We start from the raw sequence: 23,160 nt of genomic DNA on the forward strand, positions 1-23,160 counted from the left end.
ATGTTGGTGACGAGGCATTGGCTACCTTAAGAGAGTCATAGTGCTTCCTGCCAGTTGCTCACCCAAATACACATTTTGAGATACTGTGGCCAGTCTGCCTGAAGGATACGCCACTAGTTGTGTATCTTAAGAGAAACATCGTTACTCGTGCCAGCGGTTTCTTGACTTTGAAGCTGTGATTATACTGGTGACGAGATATTGGCTACCCTAAGAGAGTCACAGTGTTTCGTGCCAGTTGCTCACCCAAATACACATTTTTTAGATACTGTTTCCAGTGTGCCTGAAGCGATACGCCACTAGTTGTGTATCTTAAGAGAAACATCGTTACTTATGCCAGGGGTTTCTAGAAGTTGCTGATTTGATTCTACTGGTGACGAGGCATTGGCTACCTCAAGAGAGTCATAGAGATTCCTGCCAGTTCTTCACCCAAATACACATTTTTTAGATACTCTTTCCAGTCTGCCTGATAGCTACGCCACTAGGTGTGTATCTTAAGAGTCATTGTAACTTTTCCAGGGTATTCTTGAAGTTGCTGATGTGATTATGCTGGTGACGAGGCATTGGCTACCCTATGAGTGTCATAGTGATTCCTGCTAGTTGCTCACCCAAATACACATTTTTTTGATACTTTGGCCAGTCTGCCTCAAGTGACACCCCACTAGCTGTGTATCTTATGAGAAGCTTCGTTACCTTTGCAAGCGGTTTCTTGAAGTTGGTGATGGGATTATGTTGGTGACGAGGCATTGGCTACCTTAAGAGAGTCATAGTGCTTCCTGCCAGTTGCTCACCCAAATACACATTTTGAGATACTGTGGCCAGTCTGCCTGAAGGATACGCCACTAGTTGTGTATCTTAAGAGAAACATCGTTACTCGTGCAAGCGGTTTCTTGACTTTGAAGCTGTGATTATACTGGTGACGAGATATTGGCTACCCTAAGAGAGTCACAGTGTTTCGTGCCAGTTGCTCACCCAAATACACATTTTTTAGATACTGTTTCCAGTGTGCCTGAAGCGATACGCCACTAGTTGTGTATCTTAAGAGAAACATCGTTACTTTTGCCAGGGGTTTCTAGAAGTTGCTGATTTGATTCTACTGGTGACGAGGCATTGGCTACCTCAAGAGAGTCATAGAGATTCCTGCCAGTTCTTCACCCAAATACACATTTTTTAGATACTCTTTCCAGTCTGCCTGATAGCTACGCCACTAGTTGTGTATCTTAAGAGTCATTGTAACTTTTGCCAGGGGTTTCTTGAAGTTGCTGATGTGATGATGCTGGTGACGAGGCATCGGCTACCCTATGAGTGTCATAGTGATTCCTGCTAGTTGCTCACCCAAATACACATTTTTTTGATACTTTGGCCAGTCTGCCTCAAGTGACACCCCACTAGCTGTGTATCTTATGAGAAGCTTCGTTACCTTTGCAAGCGGTTTCTTGAAGTTGGTGATGGGATTATGTTGGTGACGAGGCATTGGCTACCTTAAGAGAGTCATAGTGCTTCCTGCCAGTTGCTCACCCAAATACACATTTTGAGATACTGTGGCCAGTCTGCCTGAAGCGATACGCCACTAGTTGTGTATCTTAAGAGAAACATCGTTACTCTTGCCAGAGGTTTCTTGACTTTGAAGCTGTGATTATACTGGTGACGAGATATTGGCTACCCTAAGAGAGTCACAGTGTTTCCTGCCAGTTGCTCACCCAAATACACATTTTTAGATACTGTTTCCAGTGTGCCTGAAGCGATACGCCACTAGTTGTGTATCTTAAGAGAAACATCGTTACTTTTGACAGGGGTTTCTAGAAGTTGCTGATTTGATTCTGCTGGTGACGAGGCATTGGCTACCTCAAGAGAGTCATAGAGATTCCTGCCAGTTCTTCACCCAAATACACATTTTTTAGATACTCTTTCCAGTCTGCCTGATAGCTACGCCACTAGTTGTGTATCTTAAGAGTCATTGTAACTTTTGCCAGGGGTTTCTTGAAGTTGCTGATGTGATTATGCTGGTGACGAGGCATTGGCTACCCTATGAGTGTCATAGTGATTCCTGCTAGTTGCTCACACAAATACACATTTTTTTGATACTTTGGCCAGTCTGCCTCAAGTGACACCCTACTAGCTGTGTATCTTATGAGAAGCTTCGTTACCTTTGCAAGCGGTTTCTTGAAGTTGGTGATGGGATTATGTTGGTGACGAGGCATTGGTTACCTTAAGAGAGTCATAGTGCTTCCTGCCAGTTGCTCACCCAAATACACATTTTGAGATACTGTGGCCAGTCTGCCTGAAGCGATACGACACTAGTTGTGTATCTTAAGAGAAACATCGTTACTCTTGCCAGCGGTTTCTTGACTTTGAAGCTGTGATTATACTGGTGACGAGATATTGGCTACCCTAAGAGAGTCACAGTGTTTCCTGCCAGTTGCTCACCCAAATACACATTTTTAGATACTGTTTCCAGTGTGCCTGAAGCGATACGCCACTAGTTGTGTATCTTAAGAGAAACATCGTTACTTTTGACAGGGGTTTCTAGAAGTTGCTGATTTGATTCTGCTGGTGACGAGGCATTGGCTACCTCAAGAGAGTCATAGAGATTCCTGCCAGTTCTTCACCCAAATACACATTTTTTAGATACTCTTTCCAGTCTGCCTGATAGCTACGCCACTAGTTGTGTATCTTAAGAGTCATTGTAACTTTTGCCAGGGGTTTCTTGAAGTTGCTGATGTGATTATGCTGGTGACGAGGCATTGGGTACCCTATGAGTGTCATAGTGATTCCCGCTAGTTGCTCACCCAAACACACATTTTTTTGATGCTTTGGCCAGTCTGCCTCAAGTGACACCCCACTAGCTGTGTATCTTATGAGTAGCTTCGTTACCTTTGCAAGCGGTTTCTTGAAGTTGGTGATGGGATTATGTTGGCGACGAGGCATTGGATACCTTAAGAGAGTCATAGTGCTTCCTGCCAGTTGCTCACCCAAATACACATTTTGAGATACTGTGGCCAGTCTGCCTGAAGCGATACGCCACTAGTTGTGTATGTTAAGAGAAACATCGTTACTCTTGCCAGCGGTTTCTTGACTTTGAAGCTGTGATTATACTGGTGACGAGATATTGGCTACCCTAAGAGAGTCACAGTGTTTCGTGCCAGTTGCTCACCCAAATACACATTTTTTAGATACTGTTTCCAGTGTGCCTGAGGCGATACGCCACTAGCTGTGTATCTTAAGAGAAACATCGTTACTTTTGACAGGGGTTTCTAGAAGTTGCTGATTTGATTCTGCTGGTGACGAGGCATTGGCTACCTCAAGAGAGTCATAGAGATTCCTGCCAGTTCTTCACCCAAATACACATTTTTTAGATACTCTTTCCAGTCTGCCTGATAGCTACGCCACTAGTTGTGTATCTTAAGAGTCATTGTAACTTGTGCCAGGGGTTTCTCGAAGTTGCTGATGTGATTATGCTGGTGACGAGGCATTGGCTACCCTATGAGTGTCATAGTGATTCCTGCTAGTTGCTCACCCAAATACACATTTTGTTGATACTTTGGCCAGTCTGCCTCAAGTGACACCCCACTAGCTGTGTATCTTATGAGAAGCTTCGTTACCTTTGCAAGCGGTTTCTTGAAGTTGGTGATGGGATTATGTTGGTGACGAGGCATTGGCTACCTTAAGAGAGTCATAGTGCTTCCTGCCAGTTGCTCACCCAAATACACATTTTGAGATACTGTGGCCAGTCTGCCTGAAGCGATACGCCACTAGTTGTGTATCTTAAGAGAAACATCGTTACTCTTGCCAGCGGTTTCTTGACTTTGAAGCTGTGATTATACTGGTGACGAGATATTGGCTACCCTAAGAGAGTCACAGTGTTTCGTGCCAGTTGCTCACCCAAATACACATTTTTTTGATACTGTTTCCAGTGTGCCTGAAGCGATACGCCACTAGTTGTGTATCTTAAGAGAAACATCGTTACTTTTGCCAGGGGTTTCTAGAAGTTGCTGATTTGATTCTGCTGGTGACGAGGCATTGGCTACCTCAAGAGAGTCATAGAGATTCCTGCCAGTTCTTCACCCAAATACACATTTTTTAGATACTCTTTCCAGTCTGCCTGACAGCTACGCCACTAGTTGTGTATCTTAAGAGTCATTGTAACTTTTGCCAGGGGTTTCTTGAAGTTGCTGATGTGATTATGCTGGTGACGAGGCATTGGCTACCCTATGAGTGTCATAGTGATTCCCGCTAGTTGCTCACCCAAATACACATTTTTTTGATGCTTTGGCCAGTCTGCCTCAAGTGACACCCCACTAGCTGTGTATCTTATGAGAAGCTTCGTTACCTTTGCAAGCGGTTTCTTGAAGTTGGTGATGGGATTATGTTGGTGACGAGGCATTGGCTACCTTAAGAGAGTCATAGTGCTTCCTGCCAGTTGCTCACCCAAATACACATTTTGAAATACTGTGGCCAGTCTGCCTGAAGCGATACGACACTAGTTGTGTATCTTAAGAGAAACATCGTTACTCTTGCCAGTGGTTTCTTGACTTTGAAGCTGTGATTATACTGGTGACGAGATATTGGCTACCCTAAGAGAGTCACAGTGTTTCGTGCCAGTTGCTCACCCAAATACACATTTTTAGATACTGTTTCCAGTGTGCCTGAAGCGATACGCCACTAGTTGTGTATCTTAAGAGAAACATCGTTACTTTTGACAGGAGTTTCTAGAAGTTGCTGATTTGATTCTGCTGGTGACGAGGCATTGGCTACCTCAAGAGAGTCATAGAGATTCCTGCCAGTTCTTCACCCAAATACACATTTTTTAGATACTCTTTCCAGTCTGCCTGATAGCTACGCCACTAGTTGTGTATCTTAAGAGTCATTGTAACTTTTGCCAGGGGTTTCTTGAAGTTGCTGATGTGATTATGCTGGTGACGTGGCATTGGGTACCCTATGAGTTTCATAGTGATTCCCGCTAGTTGCTCACCCAAATACACATTTTTTTGATGCTTTGGCCAGTCTGCCTCAAGTGACACCCCACTAGCTGTGTATCTTATGAGAAGCTTCGTTACCTTTGCAAGCGGTTTCTTGAAGTTGGTGATGGGATTATGTTGGTGACGAGGCATTGGCTACCTTAAGAGAGTCATAGTGCTTCCTGCCAGTTGCTCACCCAAATACACATTTTGAGATACTGTGGCCAGTCTGCCTGAAGCGATACGCCACTAGTTGTGTATCTTAAGAGAAACATCGTTACTCTTGCCAGCGGTTTCTTGACTTTGAAGCTGTGATTATACTGGTGACGAGATATTGGCTACCCTAAGAGAGTCACAGTGTTTCGTGCCAGTTGCTCACCCAAATACACATTTTTTTGATACTGTTTCCAGTGTGCCTGAAGCGATACGCCACTAGTTGTGTATCTTAAGAGAAACATCGTTACTTTTGCCAGGGGTTTCTAGAAGTTGCTGATTTGATTCTGCTGGTGACGAGGCATTGGCTACCTCAAGAGAGTCATAGAGATTCCTGCCAGTTCTTCACCCAAATACACATTTTTTAGATACTCTTTCCAGTCTGCCTGATAGCTACGCCACTAGTTGTGTATCTTAAGAGTCATTGTAACTTTTGCCAGGGGTTTCTTGAAGTTGCTGATGTGATTATGCTGGTGACGAGGCATTGGCTACCCTATGAGTGTCATAGTGATTCCCGCTAGTTGCTCACCCAAATACACATTTTTTTGATGCTTTGGCCAGTCTGCCTCAAGTGACACCCCACTTGCTGTGTATCTTATGAGAAGCTTCGTTACCTTTGCAAGCGGTTTCTTGAAGTTGGTGATGGGATTATGTTGGCGACGAGGCATTGGCTACCTTAAGAGAGTCATAGTGCTTCCTGCCAGTTGCTCACCCAAATACACATTTTGAGATACTGTGGCCAGTCTGCCTGAAGCGATACGCCACTAGTTGTGTATCTTAAGAGAAACATCGTTACTCTTGCCAGCGGTTTCTTGACTTTGAAGCTGTGATTATACTGGTGACGAGATATTGGCTACCCTAAGAGAGTCACAGTGTTTCCTGCCAGTTGCTCACCCAAATACACATTTTTTAGATACTGTTTCCAGTGTGCCTGAAGCGATACGCCACTAGTTGTGTATCTTAAGAGAAACATCGTTACATTTGAAAGGGGTTTCTAGAAGTTGCTGATTTGATTCTACTGGTGACGAGGCATTGGATACCTCAAGACAGTCATAGAGATTCCTGCCAGTTCTTCACCCAAATACACATTTTTTAGATACTCTTTCCAGTCTGCCTGATAGCTACGCCACTAGTTGTGTATCTTAAGAGTCATTGTAAGTTTTGCCAGGGATTTCTTGAAGTTGCTGATGTGATTATGCTGGTGACGAGGCATCGGCTACCCTATGAGTGTCATAGTGATTCCTGCTAGTTGCTCACCCAAATACACATTTTTTTGATACTTTGGCCAGTCTGCCTCAAGTGACACCCCACTAGCTGTGTATCTTATGAGAAGCTTCGTTACCTTTGCAAGCGGTTTCTTGAAGTTGGTGATGGGATTATGTTGGTGACGAGGCATTGGCTACCTTAAGAGAGTCATAGTGCTTCCTGCCAGTTGCTCACCCAAATACACATTTTGAGATACTGTGGCCAGTCTGCCTGAAGCGATACGCCACTAGTTGTGTATCTTAAGAGAAACATCGTTACTCTTGCCAGCGGTTTCTTGACTTTGAAGCTGTGATTATACTGGTGACGAGATATTGGCTACCCTAAGAGAGTCACAGTGTTTCCTGCCAGTTGCTCACCCAAATACACATTTTTAGATACTGTTTCCAGTGTGCCTGAAGCGATACGCCACTAGTTGTGTATCTTAAGAGAAACATCGTTACTTTTGAAAGGGGTTTCTAGAAGTTGCGGATTTGATTCTACTGGTGACGAGGCATTGGCTACCTCAAGAGAGTCATAGAGATTCCTGCCAGTTCTTCACCCAAATACACATTTTTTAGATACTCTTTCCAGTCTGCCTGATAGCTACGCCACTAGTTGTGTATCTTAAGAGTCATTGTAACTTTTGCCAGGGGTTTCTTGAAGTTGCTGATGTGATTATGCTGGTGACGAGGCATTGGCTACCCTATGAGTGTCATAGTGATTCCTGCTAGTTGCTCACCCAAATACACATTTTTTTGATACTTTGGCCAGTCTGCCTCAAGTGACACCCCACTAGCTGTTTATCTTATGAGAAGCTTCGTTACCTTTGCAAGCGGTTTCTTGAAGTTGGTGATGGGATTATGTTGGTGACGAGGCATTGGCTACCTTAAGAGAGTCATAGTGCTTCCTGCCAGTTGCTCACCCAAATACACATTTTGAGATACTGTGGCGTCTGCCTGAAGCGATACGCCACTAGTTGTGTATCTTAAGAGAAACATCGTTACTCTTGCCAGCGGTTTCTTGACTTTGAAGCTGTGATTATACTGGTGACGAGATATTGGCTACCCTAAGAGAGTCACAGTGTTTCGTGCCAGTTGCTCACCCAAATACACATTTTTAGATACTGTTTCCAGTGTGCCTGAAGCGATACGCCACTAGTTGTGTATCTTAAGAGAAACATCGTTACTTTTGCCAGGGGTTTCTAGAAGTTGCTGATTTGATTCTGCTGGTGACGAGGCATTGGCTACCTCAAGAGAGTCATAGAGATTCCTGCCAGTTCTTCACCCAAATACACATTTTTTAGATACTCTTTCCTGTCTGCCTGATAGCTACGCCACTAGTTGTGTATCTTAAGAGTCATTGCAACTTTTGCCAGGGGTTTCTTGAAGTTGCTGATGTGATTATGCTGGTGACGAGGCATTGGATACCCTATGAGTGTCATAATGATTCCTGCTAGTTGCTCACCCAAATACACATTTATTTGATACTTTGGCTAGTCTGCCTCAAGTGACACCCCACTAGCTGTGTATCTTATGAGAAGCTTCGTTACCTTTGCAAGCGGTTTCTTGAAGTTGGTGATGGGATTATGTTGGTGACGAGGCATTGGCTACCTTAAGAGAAACATAGTGCTTCCTGCCAGTTGCTCACCCAAATACACATTTTGAGATACTGTGGCCAGTCTGCCTGAAACGATACGCCACTAGTTGTGTATCTTAAGAGAAACATCGTTACTCTTGCCACCGGTTTCTTGACTTTGAAGCTGAGATTATACTGGTGACGAGATATTGGCTACCCTAAGAGAGTCACAGTGTTTCCTGCCAGTTGCTCACCCAAATACACATTTTTTAGATACTGTATCCAGTGTGCCTGAAGCGATACGCCACTAGTTGTGTATCTTAAGAGAAACATCGTTACTTTTGAAAGGGGTTTCTAGAAGTTGCTGATTTGATTCTACTGGTGACGAGGCATTGGCTACCTCAAAAGAGTCATAGAGATTCCTGCCAGTTCTTCACCCAAATACACATTTTTAGATACTCTTTCCAGTCTGCCTGATAGCTACGCCACTAGTTGTGTATCTTAAGAGTCATTGTAAGTTTTGCCAGGGGTTTCTTGAAGTTGCTGATGTGATTATGCTGGTGACGAGGCATCGGCTACCCTATGAGTGTCATAGTGATTCCTGCTAGTTGCTCACCCAAATACACATTTTTTTGATACTTTGGCCAGTCTGCCTCAAGTGACACCCCACTAGCTGTGTATCTTATGAGAAGCTTCGTTACCTTTGCTAGCGGTTTCTTGAAGTTGGTGATGGGATTATGTTGGTGACGAGGCATTGGCTACCTTAAGAGAGTCATAGTGCTTCCTGCCAGTTGCTCACCCAAATACACATTTTGAGATACTGTGGCCAGTCTGCCTGAAGCGATACGCAACTAGTTGTGTATCTTAAGAGAATCATCGTTACTCTTGCCAGCGGTTTCTTAACTTTGAAGCTGTGATTATACTGGTGACGAGATATTGGCTACCCTAAGAGAGTCACAGTGTTTCGTGCCAGTTGCTCACCCAAATACACATTTTTTAGATACTGTTTCCAGTGTGCCTGAGGCGATACGCCACTAGCTGTGTATCTTAAGAGAAACATCGTTACTTTTGACAGGGGTTTCTAGAAGTTGCTGATTTGATTCTGCTGGTGACGAGGCATTGGCTACCTCAAGAGAGTCATAGAGATTCCTGCCAGTTCTTCACCCAAATACACATTTTTTAGATACTCTTTCCAGTCTGCCTGATAGCTACGCCACTAGTTGTGTATCTTAAGAGTCATTGTAACTTGTGCCAGGGGTTTCTCGAAGTTGCTGATGTGATTATGCTGGTGACGAGGCATTGGCTACCCTATGAGTGTCATAATGATTCCTGCTAGTTGCTCACCCAAATACACATTTATTTGATACTTTGGCTAGTCTGCCTCAAGTGACACCCCACTAGCTGTGTATCTTATGAGAAGCTTCGTTACCTTTGCAAGCGGTTTCTTGAAGTTGGTGATGGGATTATGTTGGTGACGAGGCATTGGCTACCTTAAGAGAAACATAGTGCTTCCTGCCAGTTGCTCACCCAAATACACATTTTGAGATACTGTGGCCAGTCTGCCTGAAACGATACGCCACTAGTTGTGTATCTTAAGAGAAACATCGTTACTCTTGCCACCGGTTTCTTGACTTTGAAGCTGAGATTATACTGGTGACGAGATATTGGCTACCCTAAGAGAGTCACAGTGTTTCCTGCCAGTTGCTCACCCAAATACACATTTTTTAGATACTGTATCCAGTGTGCCTGAAGCGATACGCCACTAGTTGTGTATCTTAAGAGAAACATCGTTACTTTTGAAAGGGGTTTCTAGAAGTTGCTGATTTGATTCTACTGGTGACGAGGCATTGGCTACCTCAAAAGAGTCATAGAGATTCCTGCCAGTTCTTCACCCAAATACACATTTTTAGATACTCTTTCCAGTCTGCCTGATAGCTACGCCACTAGTTGTGTATCTTAAGAGTCATTGTAAGTTTTGCCAGGGGTTTCTTGAAGTTGCTGATGTGATTATGCTGGTGACGAGGCATCGGCTACCCTATGAGTGTCATAGTGATTCCTGCTAGTTGCTCACCCAAATACACATTTTTTTGATACTTTGGCCAGTCTGCCTCAAGTGACACCCCACTAGCTGTGTATCTTATGAGAAGCTTCGTTACCTTTGCTAGCGGTTTCTTGAAGTTGGTGATGGGATTATGTTGGTGACGAGGCATTGGCTACCTTAAGAGAGTCATAGTGCTTCCTGCCAGTTGCTCACCCAAATACACATTTTGAGATACTGTGGCCAGTCTGCCTGAAGCGATACGCAACTAGTTGTGTATCTTAAGAGAATCATCGTTACTCTTGCCAGCGGTTTCTTAACTTTGAAGCTGTGATTATACTGGTGACGAGATATTGGCTACCCTAAGAGAGTCACAGTGTTTCGTGCCAGTTGCTCACCCAAATACACATTTTTAGATACTGTTTCCAGTGTGCCTGAAGCGATACGCCACTAGTTGTGTATCTTAAGAGAAACATCGTTACTTTTGCCAGGGGTTTCTAGAAGTTGCTGATTTGATTCTGCTGGTGACGAGGCATTGGCTACCTCAAGAGAGTCATAGAGATTCCTGCCAGTTCTTCACCCAAATACACATTTTTTAGATACTCTTTCCAGTCTGCCTGATAGCTACGCCACTAGTTGTGTATCTTAAGAGTCATTGTAACTTTTGCCAGGGGTTTCTTGAAGTTGCTGATGTGATTATGCTGGTGACGAGGCATTGGCTACCCTATGAGTGTCATAGTGATTCCCGCTAGTTGCTCACCCAAATACACATTTTTTTGATGCTTTGGCCAGTCTGCCTCAAGTGACACCCCACTTGCTGTGTATCTTATGAGAAGCTTCGTTACCTTTGCAAGCGGTTTCTTGAAGTTGGTGATGGGATTATGTTGGTGACGAGGCATTGGCTACCTTAAGAGAGTCATAGTGCTTCCTGCCAGTTGCTCACCCAAATACACATTTTGAGATACTGTGGCCAGTCTGCCTGAAGCGATACGACACTAGTTGTGTATCTTAAGAGAAACATCGTTACTCTTGCCAGCGGTTTCTTGACTTTGAAGCTGTGATTATACTGGTGACGAGATATTGGCTACCCTAAGAGAGTCACAGTGTTTCGTGCCAGTTGCTCACCCAAATACACATTTTTAGATACTGTTTCCAGTGTGCCTGAAGCGATACGCCACTAGTTGTGTATCTTAAGAGAAACATCGTTACTTTTGACAGGGGTTTCTAGAAGTTGCTGATTTGATTCTGCTGGTGACGAGGCATTGGCTACCTCAAGAGAGTCATAGAGATTCCTGCCAGTTCTTCACCCAAATACACATTTTTTAGATACTCTTTCCAGTCTGCCTGATAGCTACGCCACTAGTTGTGTATCTTAAGAGTCATTGTAACTTTTGCCAGGGGTTTCTTGAAGTTGCTGATGTGATTATGCTGGTGACGAGGCATTGGCTACCCTATGAGTGTCATAGTGATTCCCGCTAGTTGCTCACCCAAACACACATTTTTTTGATGCTTTGGCCAGTCTGCCTCAAGTGACACCCCACTAGCTGTGTATCTTATGAGTAGCTTCGTTACCTTTGCAAGCGGTTTCTTGAAGTTGGTGATGGGATTATGTTGGCGACGAGGCATTGGATACCTTAAGAGAGTCATAGTGCTTCCTGCCAGTTGCTCACCCAAATACACATTTTGAGATACTGTGGCCAGTCTGCCTGAAGCGATACGCCACTAGTTGTGTATGTTAAGAGAAACATCGTTACTCTTGCCAGCGGTTTCTTGACTTTGAAGCTGTGATTATACTGGTGACGAGATATTGGCTACCCTAAGAGAGTCACAGTGTTTCGTGCCAGTTGCTCACCCAAATACACATTTTTTAGATACTGTTTCCAGTGTGCCTGAGGCGATACGCCACTAGCTGTGTATCTTAAGAGAAACATCGTTACTTTTGACAGGGGTTTCTAGAAGTTGCTGATTTGATTCTGCTGGTGACGAGGCATTGGCTACCTCAAGAGAGTCATAGAGATTCCTGCCAGTTCTTCACCCAAATACACATTTTTTAGATACTCTTTCCAGTCTGCCTGATAGCTACGCCACTAGTTGTGTATCTTAAGAGTCATTGTAACTTGTGCCAGGGGTTTCTCGAAGTTGCTGATGTGATTATGCTGGTGACGAGGCATTGGCTACCCTATGAGTGTCATAGTGATTCCTGCTAGTTGCTCACCCAAATACACATTTTGTTGATACTTTGGCCAGTCTGCCTCAAGTGACACCCCACTAGCTGTGTATCTTATGAGAAGCTTCGTTACCTTTGCAAGCGGTTTCTTGAAGTTGGTGATGGGATTATGTTGGTGACGAGGCATTGGCTACCTTAAGAGAGTCATAGTGCTTCCTGCCAGTTGCTCACCCAAATACACATTTTGAGATACTGTGGCCAGTCTGCCTGAAGCGATACGCCACTAGTTGTGTATCTTAAGAGAAACATCGTTACTCTTGCCAGCGGTTTCTTGACTTTGAAGCTGTGATTATACTGGTGACGAGATATTGGCTACCCTAAGAGAGTCACAGTGTTTCGTGCCAGTTGCTCACCCAAATACACATTTTTTTGATACTGTTTCCAGTGTGCCTGAAGCGATACGCCACTAGTTGTGTATCTTAAGAGAAACATCGTTACTTTTGCCAGGGGTTTCTAGAAGTTGCTGATTTGATTCTGCTGGTGACGAGGCATTGGCTACCTCAAGAGAGTCATAGAGATTCCTGCCAGTTCTTCACCCAAATACACATTTTTTAGATACTCTTTCCAGTCTGCCTGATAGCTACGCCACTAGTTGTGTATCTTAAGAGTCATTGTAACTTTTGCCAGGGGTTTCTTGAAGTTGCTGATGTGATTATGCTGGTGACGAGGCATTGGCTACCCTATGAGTGTCATAGTGATTCCCGCTAGTTGCTCACCCAAATACACATTTTTTTGATGCTTTGGCCAGTCTGCCTCAAGTGACACCCCACTAGCTGTGTATCTTATGAGAAGCTTCGTTACCTTTGCAAGCGGTTTCTTGAAGTTGGTGATGGGATTATGTTGGTGACGAGGCATTGGCTACCTTAAGAGAGTCATAGTGCTTCCTGCCAGTTGCTCACCCAAATACACATTTTGAAATACTGTGGCCAGTCTGCCTGAAGCGATACGACACTAGTTGTGTATCTTAAGAGAAACATCGTTACTCTTGCCAGCGGTTTCTTGACTTTGAAGCTGTGATTATACTGGTGACGAGATATTGGCTACCCTAAGAGAGTCACAGTGTTTCGTGCCAGTTGCTCACCCAAATACACATTTTTAGATACTGTTTCCAGTGTGCCTGAAGCGATACGCCACTAGTTGTGTATCTTAAGAGAAACATCGTTACTTTTGACAGGAGTTTCTAGAAGTTGCTGATTTGATTCTGCTGGTGACGAGGCATTGGCTACCTCAAGAGAGTCATAGAGATTCCTGCCAGTTCTTCACCCAAATACACATTTTTTAGATACTCTTTCCAGTCTGCCTGATAGCTACGCCACTAGTTGTGTATCTTAAGAGTCATTGTAACTTTTGCCAGGGGTTTCTTGAAGTTGCTGATGTGATTATGCTGGTGACGTGGCATTGGGTACCCTATGAGTTTCATAGTGATTCCCGCTAGTTGCTCACCCAAATACACATTTTTTTGATGCTTTGGCCAGTCTGCCTCAAGTGACACCCCACTAGCTGTGTATCTTATGAGAAGCTTCGTTACCTTTGCAAGCGGTTTCTTGAAGTTGGTGATGGGATTATGTTGGTGACGAGGCATTGGCTACCTTAAGAGAGTCATAGTGCTTCCTGCCAGTTGCTCACCCAAATACACATTTTGAGATACTGTGGCCAGTCTGCCTGAAGCGATACGCCACTAGTTGTGTATGTTAAGAGAAACATCGTTACTCTTGCCAGCGGTTTCTTGACTTTGAAGCTGTGATTATACTGGTGACGAGATATTGGCTACCCTAAGAGAGTCACAGTGTTTCGTGCCAGTTGCTCACCCAAATACACATTTTTTTGATACTGTTTCCAGTGTGCCTGAAGCGATACGCCACTAGTTGTGTATCTTAAGAGAAACATCGTTACTTTTGCCAGGGGTTTCTAGAAGTTGCTGATTTGATTCTGCTGGTGACGAGGCATTGGCTACCTCAAGAGAGTCATAGAGATTCCTGCCAGTTCTTCACCCAAATACACATTTTTTAGATACTCTTTCCAGTCTGCCTGATAGCTACGCCACTAGTTGTGTATCTTAAGAGTCATTGTAACTTTTGCCAGGGGTTTCTTGAAGTTGCTGATGTGATTATGCTGGTGACGAGGCATTGGCTACCCTATGAGTGTCATAGTGATTCCCGCTAGTTGCTCACCCAAATACACATTTTTTTGATGCTTTGGCCAGTCTGCCTCAAGTGACACCCCACTTGCTGTGTATCTTATGAGAAGCTTCGTTACCTTTGCAAGCGGTTTCTTGAAGTTGGTGATGGGATTATGTTGGCGACGAGGCATTGGCTACCTTAAGAGAGTCATAGTGCTTCCTGCCAGTTGCTCACCCAAATACACATTTTGAGATACTGTGGCCAGTCTGCCTGAAGCGATACGCCACTAGTTGTGTATCTTAAGAGAAACATCGTTACTCTTGCCAGCGGTTTCTTGACTTTGAAGCTGTGATTATACTGGTGACGAGATATTGGCTACCCTAAGAGAGTCACAGTGTTTCCTGCCAGTTGCTCACCCAAATACACATTTTTTAGATACTGTTTCCAGTGTGCCTGAAGCGATACGCCACTAGTTGTGTATCTTAAGAGAAACATCGTTACATTTGAAAGGGGTTTCTAGAAGTTGCTGATTTGATTCTACTGGTGACGAGGCATTGGATACCTCAAGACAGTCATAGAGATTCCTGCCAGTTCTTCACCCAAATACACATTTTTTAGATACTCTTTCCAGTCTGCCTGATAGCTACGCCACTAGTTGTGTATCTTAAGAGTCATTGTAAGTTTTGCCAGGGGTTACTTGAAGTTGCTGATGTGATTATGCTGGTGACGAGGCATCGGCTACCCTATGAGTGTCATAGTGATTCCTGCTAGTTGCTCACCCAAATACACATTTTTTTGATACTTTGGCCAGTCTGCCTCAAGTGACACCCCACTAGCTGTGTATCTTATGAGAAGCTTCGTTACCTTTGCAAGCGGTTTCTTGAAGTTGGTGATGGGATTATGTTGGTGACGAGGCATTGGCTACCTTAAGAGAGTCATAGTGCTTCCTGCCAGTTGCTCACCCAAATACACATTTTGAGATACTGTGGCCAGTCTGCCTGAAGCGAAACGCCACTAGTTGTGTATCTTAAGAGAAACATCGTTACTCTTGCCAGCGGTTTCTTGACTTTGAAGCTGTGATTATACTGGTGACGAGATATTGGCTACCCTAAGAGAGTCACAGTGTTTCCTGCCAGTTGCTCACCCAAATACACATTTTTAGATACTGTTTCCAGTGTGCCTGAAGCGATACGCCACTAGTTGTGTATCTTAAGAGAAACATCGTTACTTTTGAAAGGGGTTTCTAGAAGTTGCGTATTTGATTCTACTGGTGACGAGGCATTGGCTACCTCAAGAGAGTCATAGAGATTCCTGCCAGTTCTTCACCCAAATACACATTTTTTAGATACTCTTTCCAGTCTGCCTGATAGCTACGCCACTAGTTGTGTATCTTAAGAGTCATTGTAACTTTTGCCAGGGGTTTCTTGAAGTTGCTGATGTGATTATGCTGGTGACGAGGCATTGGCTACCCTATGAGTGTCATAGTGATTCCTGCTAGTTGCTCACCCAAATACACATTTTTTTGATACTTTGGCCAGTCTGCCTCAAGTGACACCCCACTAGCTGTTTATCTTATGAGAAGCTTCGTTACCTTTGCAAGCGGTTTCTTGAAGTTGGTGATGGGATTATGTTGGTGACGAGGCATTGGCTACCTTAAGAGAGTCATAGTGCTTCCTGCCAGTGGCTCACCCAAATACACATTTTGAGATACTGTGGCGTCTGCCTGAAGCGATACGCCACTAGTTGTGTATGTTAAGAGAAACATCGTTACTCTTGCCAGCGGTTTCTTGACTTTGAAGCTGTGATTATACTGGTGACGAGATATTGGCTACCCTAAGAGAGTCACAGTGTTTCGTGCCAGTTGCTCACCCAAATACACATTTTTTAGATACTGTTTCCAGTGTGCCTGAGGCGATACGCCACTAGCTGTGTATCTTAAGAGAAACATCGTTACTTTTGACAGGGGTTTCTAGAAGTTGCTGATTTGATTCTGCTGGTGACGAGGCATTGGCTACCTCAAGAGAGTCATAGAGATTCCTGCCAGTTCTTCACCCAAATACACATTTTTTAGATACTCTTTCCAGTCTGCCTGATAGCTACGCCACTAGTTGTGTATCTTAAGAGTCATTGTAACTTGTGCCAGGGGTTTCTCGAAGTTGCTGATGTGATTATGCTGGTGACGAGGCATTGGCTACCCTATGAGTGTCATAGTGATTCCTGCTAGTTGCTCACCCAAATACACATTTTGTTGATACTTTGGCCAGTCTGCCTCAAGTGACACCCCACTAGCTGTGTATCTTATGAGAAGCTTCGTTACCTTTGCAAGCGGTTTCTTGAAGTTGGTGATGGGATTATGTTGGTGACGAGGCATTGGCTACCTTAAGAGAGTCATAGTGCTTCCTGCCAGTTGCTCACCCAAATACACATTTTGAGATACTGTGGCCAGTCTGCCTGAAGCGATACGCCACTAGTTGTGTATCTTAAGAGAAACATCGTTACTCTTGCCAGCGGTTTCTTGACTTTGAAGCTGTGATTATACTGGTGACGAGATATTGGCTACCCTAAGAGAGTCACAGTGTTTCGTGCCAGTTGCTCACCCAAATACACATTTTTTTGATACTGTTTCCAGTGTGCCTGAAGCGATACGCCACTAGTTGTGTATCTTAAGAGAAACATCGTTACTTTTGCCAGGGGTTTCTAGAAGTTGCTGATTTGATTCTGCTGGTGACGAGGCATTGGCTACCTCAAGAGAGTCATAGAGATTCCTGCCAGTTCTTCACCCAAATACACATTTTTTAGATACTCTTTCCAGTCTGCCTGATAGCTACGCCACTAGTTGTGTATCTTAAGAGTCATTGTAACTTTTGCCAGGGGTTTCTTGAAGTTGCTGATGTGATTATGCTGGTGACGAGGCATTGGCTACCCTATGAGTGTCATAGTGATTCCCGCTAGTTGCTCACCCAAATACACATTTTTTTGATGCTTTGGCCAGTCTGCCTCAAGTGACACCCCACTAGCTGTGTATCTTATGAGAAGCTTCGTTACCTTTGCAAGCGGTTTCTTGAAGTTGGTGATGGGATTATGTTGGTGACGAGGCATTGGCTACCTTAAGAGAGTCATAGTGCTTCCTGCCAGTTGCTCACCCAAATACACATTTTGAAATACTGTGGCCAGTCTGCCTGAAGCGATACGACACTAGTTGTGTATCTTAAGAGAAACATCGTTACTCTTGCCAGCGGTTTCTTGACTTTGAAGCTGTGATTATACTGGTGACGAGATATTGGCTACCCTAAGAGAGTCACAGTGTTTCGTGCCAGTTGCTCACCCAAATACACATTTTTAGATACTGTTTCCAGTGTGCCTGAAGCGATACGCCACTAGTTGTGTATCTTAAGAGAAACATCGTTACTTTTGACAGGAGTTTCTAGAAGTTGCTGATTTGATTCTGCTGGTGACGAGGCATTGGCTACCTCAAGAGAGTCATAGAGATTCCTGCCAGTTCTTCACCCAAATACACATTTTTTAGATACTCTTTCCAGTCTGCCTGATAGCTACGCCACTAGTTGTGTATCTTAAGAGTCATTGTAACTTTTGCCAGGGGTTTCTTGAAGTTGCTGATGTGATTATGCTGGTGACGTGGCATTGGGTACCCTATGAGTTTCATAGTGATTCCCGCTAGTTGCTCACCCAAATACACATTTTTTTGATGCTTTGGCCAGTCTGCCTCAAGTGACACCCCACTAGCTGTGTATCTTATGAGAAGCTTCGTTACCTTTGCAAGCGGTTTCTTGAAGTTGGTGATGGGATTATGTTGGTGACGAGGCATTGGCTACCTTAAGAGAGTCATAGTGCTTCCTGCCAGTTGCTCACCCAAATACACATTTTGAGATACTGTGGCCAGTCTGCCTGAAGCGATACGCCACTAGTTGTGTATGTTAAGAGAAACATCGTTACTCTTGCCAGCGGTTTCTTGACTTTGAAGCTGTGATTATACTGGTGACGAGATATTGGCTACCCTAAGAGAGTCACAGTGTTTCGTGCCAGTTGCTCACCCAAATACACATTTTTTTGATACTGTTTCCAGTGTGCCTGAAGCGATACGCCACTAGTTGTGTATCTTAAGAGAAACATCGTTACTTTTGCCAGGGGTTTCTAGAAGTTGCTGATTTGATTCTGCTGGTGACGAGGCATTGGCTACCTCAAGAGAGTCATAGAGATTCCTGCCAGTTCTTCACCCAAATACACATTTTTTAGATACTCTTTCCAGTCTGCCTGATAGCTACGCCACTAGTTGTGTATCTTAAGAGTCATTGTAACTTTTGCCAGGGGTTTCTTGAAGTTGCTGATGTGATTATGCTGGTGACGAGGCATTGGCTACCCTATGAGTGTCATAGTGATTCCCGCTAGTTGCTCACCCAAATACACATTTTTTTGATGCTTTGGCCAGTCTGCCTCAAGTGACACCCCACTTGCTGTGTATCTTATGAGAAGCTTCGTTACCTTTGCAAGCGGTTTCTTGAAGTTGGTGATGGGATTATGTTGGCGACGAGGCATTGGCTACCTTAAGAGAGTCATAGTGCTTCCTGCCAGTTGCTCACCCAAATACACATTTTGAGATACTGTGGCCAGTCTGCCTGAAGCGATACGCCACTAGTTGTGTATCTTAAGAGAAACATCGTTACTCTTGCCAGCGGTTTCTTGACTTTGAAGCTGTGATTATACTGGTGACGAGATATTGGCTACCCTAAGAGAGTCACAGTGTTTCCTGCCAGTTGCTCACCCAAATACACATTTTTTAGATACTGTTTCCAGTGTGCCTGAAGCGATACGCCACTAGTTGTGTATCTTAAGAGAAACATCGTTACATTTGAAAGGGGTTTCTAGAAGTTGCTGATTTGATTCTACTGGTGACGAGGCATTGGATACCTCAAGACAGTCATAGAGATTCCTGCCAGTTCTTCACCCAAATACACATTTTTTAGATACTCTTTCCAGTCTGCCTGATAGCTACGCCACTAGTTGTGTATCTTAAGAGTCATTGTAAGTTTTGCCAGGGGTTACTTGAAGTTGCTGATGTGATTATGCTGGTGACGAGGCATCGGCTACCCTATGAGTGTCATAGTGATTCCTGCTAGTTGCTCACCCAAATACACATTTTTTTGATACTTTGGCCAGTCTGCCTCAAGTGACACCCCACTAGCTGTGTATCTTATGAGAAGCTTCGTTACCTTTGCAAGCGGTTTCTTGAAGTTGGTGATGGGATTATGTTGGTGACGAGGCATTGGCTACCTTAAGAGAGTCATAGTGCTTCCTGCCAGTTGCTCACCCAAATACACATTTTGAGATACTGTGGCCAGTCTGCCTGAAGCGAAACGCCACTAGTTGTGTATCTTAAGAGAAACATCGTTACTCTTGCCAGCGGTTTCTTGACTTTGAAGCTGTGATTATACTGGTGACGAGATATTGGCTACCCTAAGAGAGTCACAGTGTTTCCTGCCAGTTGCTCACCCAAATACACATTTTTAGATACTGTTTCCAGTGTGCCTGAAGCGATACGCCACTAGTTGTGTATCTTAAGAGAAACATCGTTACTTTTGAAAGGGGTTTCTAGAAGTTGCGTATTTGATTCTACTGGTGACGAGGCATTGGCTACCTCAAGAGAGTCATAGAGATTCCTGCCAGTTCTTCACCCAAATACACATTTTTTAGATACTCTTTCCAGTCTGCCTGATAGCTACGCCACTAGTTGTGTATCTTAAGAGTCATTGTAACTTTTGCCAGGGGTTTCTTGAAGTTGCTGATGTGATTATGCTGGTGACGAGGCATTGGCTACCCTATGAGTGTCATAGTGATTCCTGCTAGTTGCTCACCCAAATACACATTTTTTTGATACTTTGGCCAGTCTGCCTCAAGTGACACCCCACTAGCTGTTTATCTTATGAGAAGCTTCGTTACCTTTGCAAGCGGTTTCTTGAAGTTGGTGATGGGATTATGTTGGTGACGAGGCATTGGCTACCTTAAGAGAGTCATAGTGCTTCCTGCCAGTGGCTCACCCAAATACACATTTTGAGATACTGTGGCGTCTGCCTGAAGCGATACGCCACTAGTTGTGTATCTTAAGAGAAACATCGTTACTCTTGCCAGCGGTTTCTTGACTTTGAAGCTGTGATTATACTGGTGACGAGATATTGGCTACCCTAAGAGAGTCACAGTGTTTCGTGCCAGTTGCTCACCCAAATACACATTTTTAGATACTGTTTCCAGTGTGCCTGAAGCGATACGCCACTAGTTGTGTATCTTAAGAGAAACATCGTTACTTTTGCCAGGGGTTTCTAGAAGTTGCTGATTTGATTCTGCTGGTGACGAGGCATTGGCTACCTCAAGAGAGTCATAGAGATTCCTGCCAGTTCTTCACCCAAATACACATTTTTTAGATACTCTTTCCAGTCTGCCTGATAGCTACGCCACTAGTTGTGTATCTTAAGAGTCATTGCAACTTTTGCCAGGGGTTTCTTGAAGTTGCTGATGTGATTATGCTGGTGACGAGGCATTGGATACCCTATGAGTGTCATAATGATTCCTGCTAGTTGCTCACCCAAATACACATTTTTTTGATACTTTGGCTAGTCTGCCTCAAGTGACACCCCACTAGCTGTGTATCTTATGAGAAGCTTCGTTACCTTTGCAAGCGGTTTCTTGAAGTTGGTGATGGGATTATGTTGGTGACGAGGCATTGGCTACCTTAAGAGAAACATAGTGCTTCCTGCCAGTTGCTCACCCAAATACACATTTTGAGATACTGTGGCCAGTCTGCCTGAAGCGATACGCCACTAGTTGTGTATCTTAAGAGAAACATCGTTACTCTTGCCACCGGTTTCTTGACTTTGAAGCTGTGATTATACTGGTGACGAGATATTGGCTACCCTAAGAGAGTCACAGTGTTTCCTGCCAGTTGCTCACCCAAATACACATTTTTTAGATACTGTATCCAGTGTGCCTGAAGCGATACGCCACTAGTTGTGTATCTTAAGAGAAACATCGTTACTTTTGAAAGGGGTTTCTAGAAGTTGCTGATTTGATTCTACTGGTGACGAGGCATTGGCTACCTCAAAAGAGTCATAGAGATTCCTGCCAGTTCTTCACCCAAATACACATTTTTAGATACTCTTTCCAGTCTGCCTGATAGCTACGCCACTAGTTGTGTATCTTAAGAGTCATTGTAAGTTTTGCCAGGGGTTTCTTGAAGTTGCTGATGTGATTATGCTGGTGACGAGGCATCGGCTACCCTATGAGTGTCATAGTGATTCCTGCTAGTTGCTCACCCAAATACACATTTTTTTGATACTTTGGCCAGTCTGCCTCAAGTGACACCCCACTAGCTGTGTATCTTATGAGAAGCTTCGTTACCTTTGCTAGCGGTTTCTTGAAGTTGGTGATGGGATTATGTTGGTGACGAGGCATTGGCTACCTTAAGAGAGTCATAGTGCTTCCTGCCAGTTGCTCACCCAAATACACATTTTGAGATACTGTGGCCAGTCTGCCTGAAGCGATACGCAACTAGTTGTGTATCTTAAGAGAATCATCGTTACTCTTGCCAGCGGTTTCTTAACTTTGAAGCTGTGATTATACTGGTGACGAGATATTGGCTACCCTAAGAGAGTCACAGTGTTTCGTGCCAGTTGCTCACCCAAATACACATTTTTAGATACTGTTTCCAGTGTGCCTGAAGCGATACGCCACTAGTTGTGTATCTTAAGAGAAACATCGTTACTTTTGCCAGGGGTTTCTAGAAGTTGCTGATTTGATTCTGCTGGTGACGAGGCATTGGCTACCTCAAGAGAGTCATAGAGATTCCTGCCAGTTCTTCACCCAAATACACATTTTTTAGATACTCTTTCCAGTCTGCCTGATAGCTACGCCACTAGTTGTGTATCTTAAGAGTCATTGTAACTTTTGCCAGGGGTTTCTTGAAGTTGCTGATGTGATTATGCTGGTGACGAGGCATTGGCTACCCTATGAGTGTCATAGTGATTCCCGCTAGTTGCTCACCCAAATACACATTTTTTTGATGCTTTGGCCAGTCTGCCTCAAGTGACACCCCACTTGCTGTGTATCTTATGAGAAGCTTCGTTACCTTTGCAAGCGGTTTCTTGAAGTTGGTGATGGGATTATGTTGGTGACGAGGCATTGGCTACCTTAAGAGAGTCATAGTGCTTCCTGCCAGTTGCTCACCCAAATACACATTTTGAGATACTGTGGCCAGTCTGCCTGAAGCGATACGACACTAGTTGTGTATCTTAAGAGAAACATCGTTACTCTTGCCAGCGGTTTCTTGACTTTGAAGCTGTGATTATACTGGTGACGAGATATTGGCTACCCTAAGAGAGTCACAGTGTTTCGTGCCAGTTGCTCACCCAAATACACATTTTTAGATACTGTTTCCAGTGTGCCTGAAGCGATACGCCACTAGTTGTGTATCTTAAGAGAAACATCGTTACTTTTGACAGGGGTTTCTAGAAGTTGCTGATTTGATTCTGCTGGTGACGAGGCATTGGCTACCTCAAGAGAGTCATAGAGATTCCTGCCAGTTCTTCACCCAAATACACATTTTTTAGATACTCTTTCCAGTCTGCCTGATAGCTACGCCACTAGTTGTGTATCTTAAGAGTCATTGTAACTTTTGCCAGGGGTTTCTTGAAGTTGCTGATGTGATTATGCTGGTGACGAGGCATTGGCTACCCTATGAGTGTCATAGTGATTCCCGCTAGTTGCTCACCCAAATACACA

Source organism: Schistocerca nitens, chromosome 3, assembly GCF_023898315.1.
Source record: "Schistocerca nitens isolate TAMUIC-IGC-003100 chromosome 3, iqSchNite1.1, whole genome shotgun sequence".
Taxonomy (NCBI): Eukaryota; Metazoa; Arthropoda; class Insecta; order Orthoptera; family Acrididae; genus Schistocerca; species Schistocerca nitens.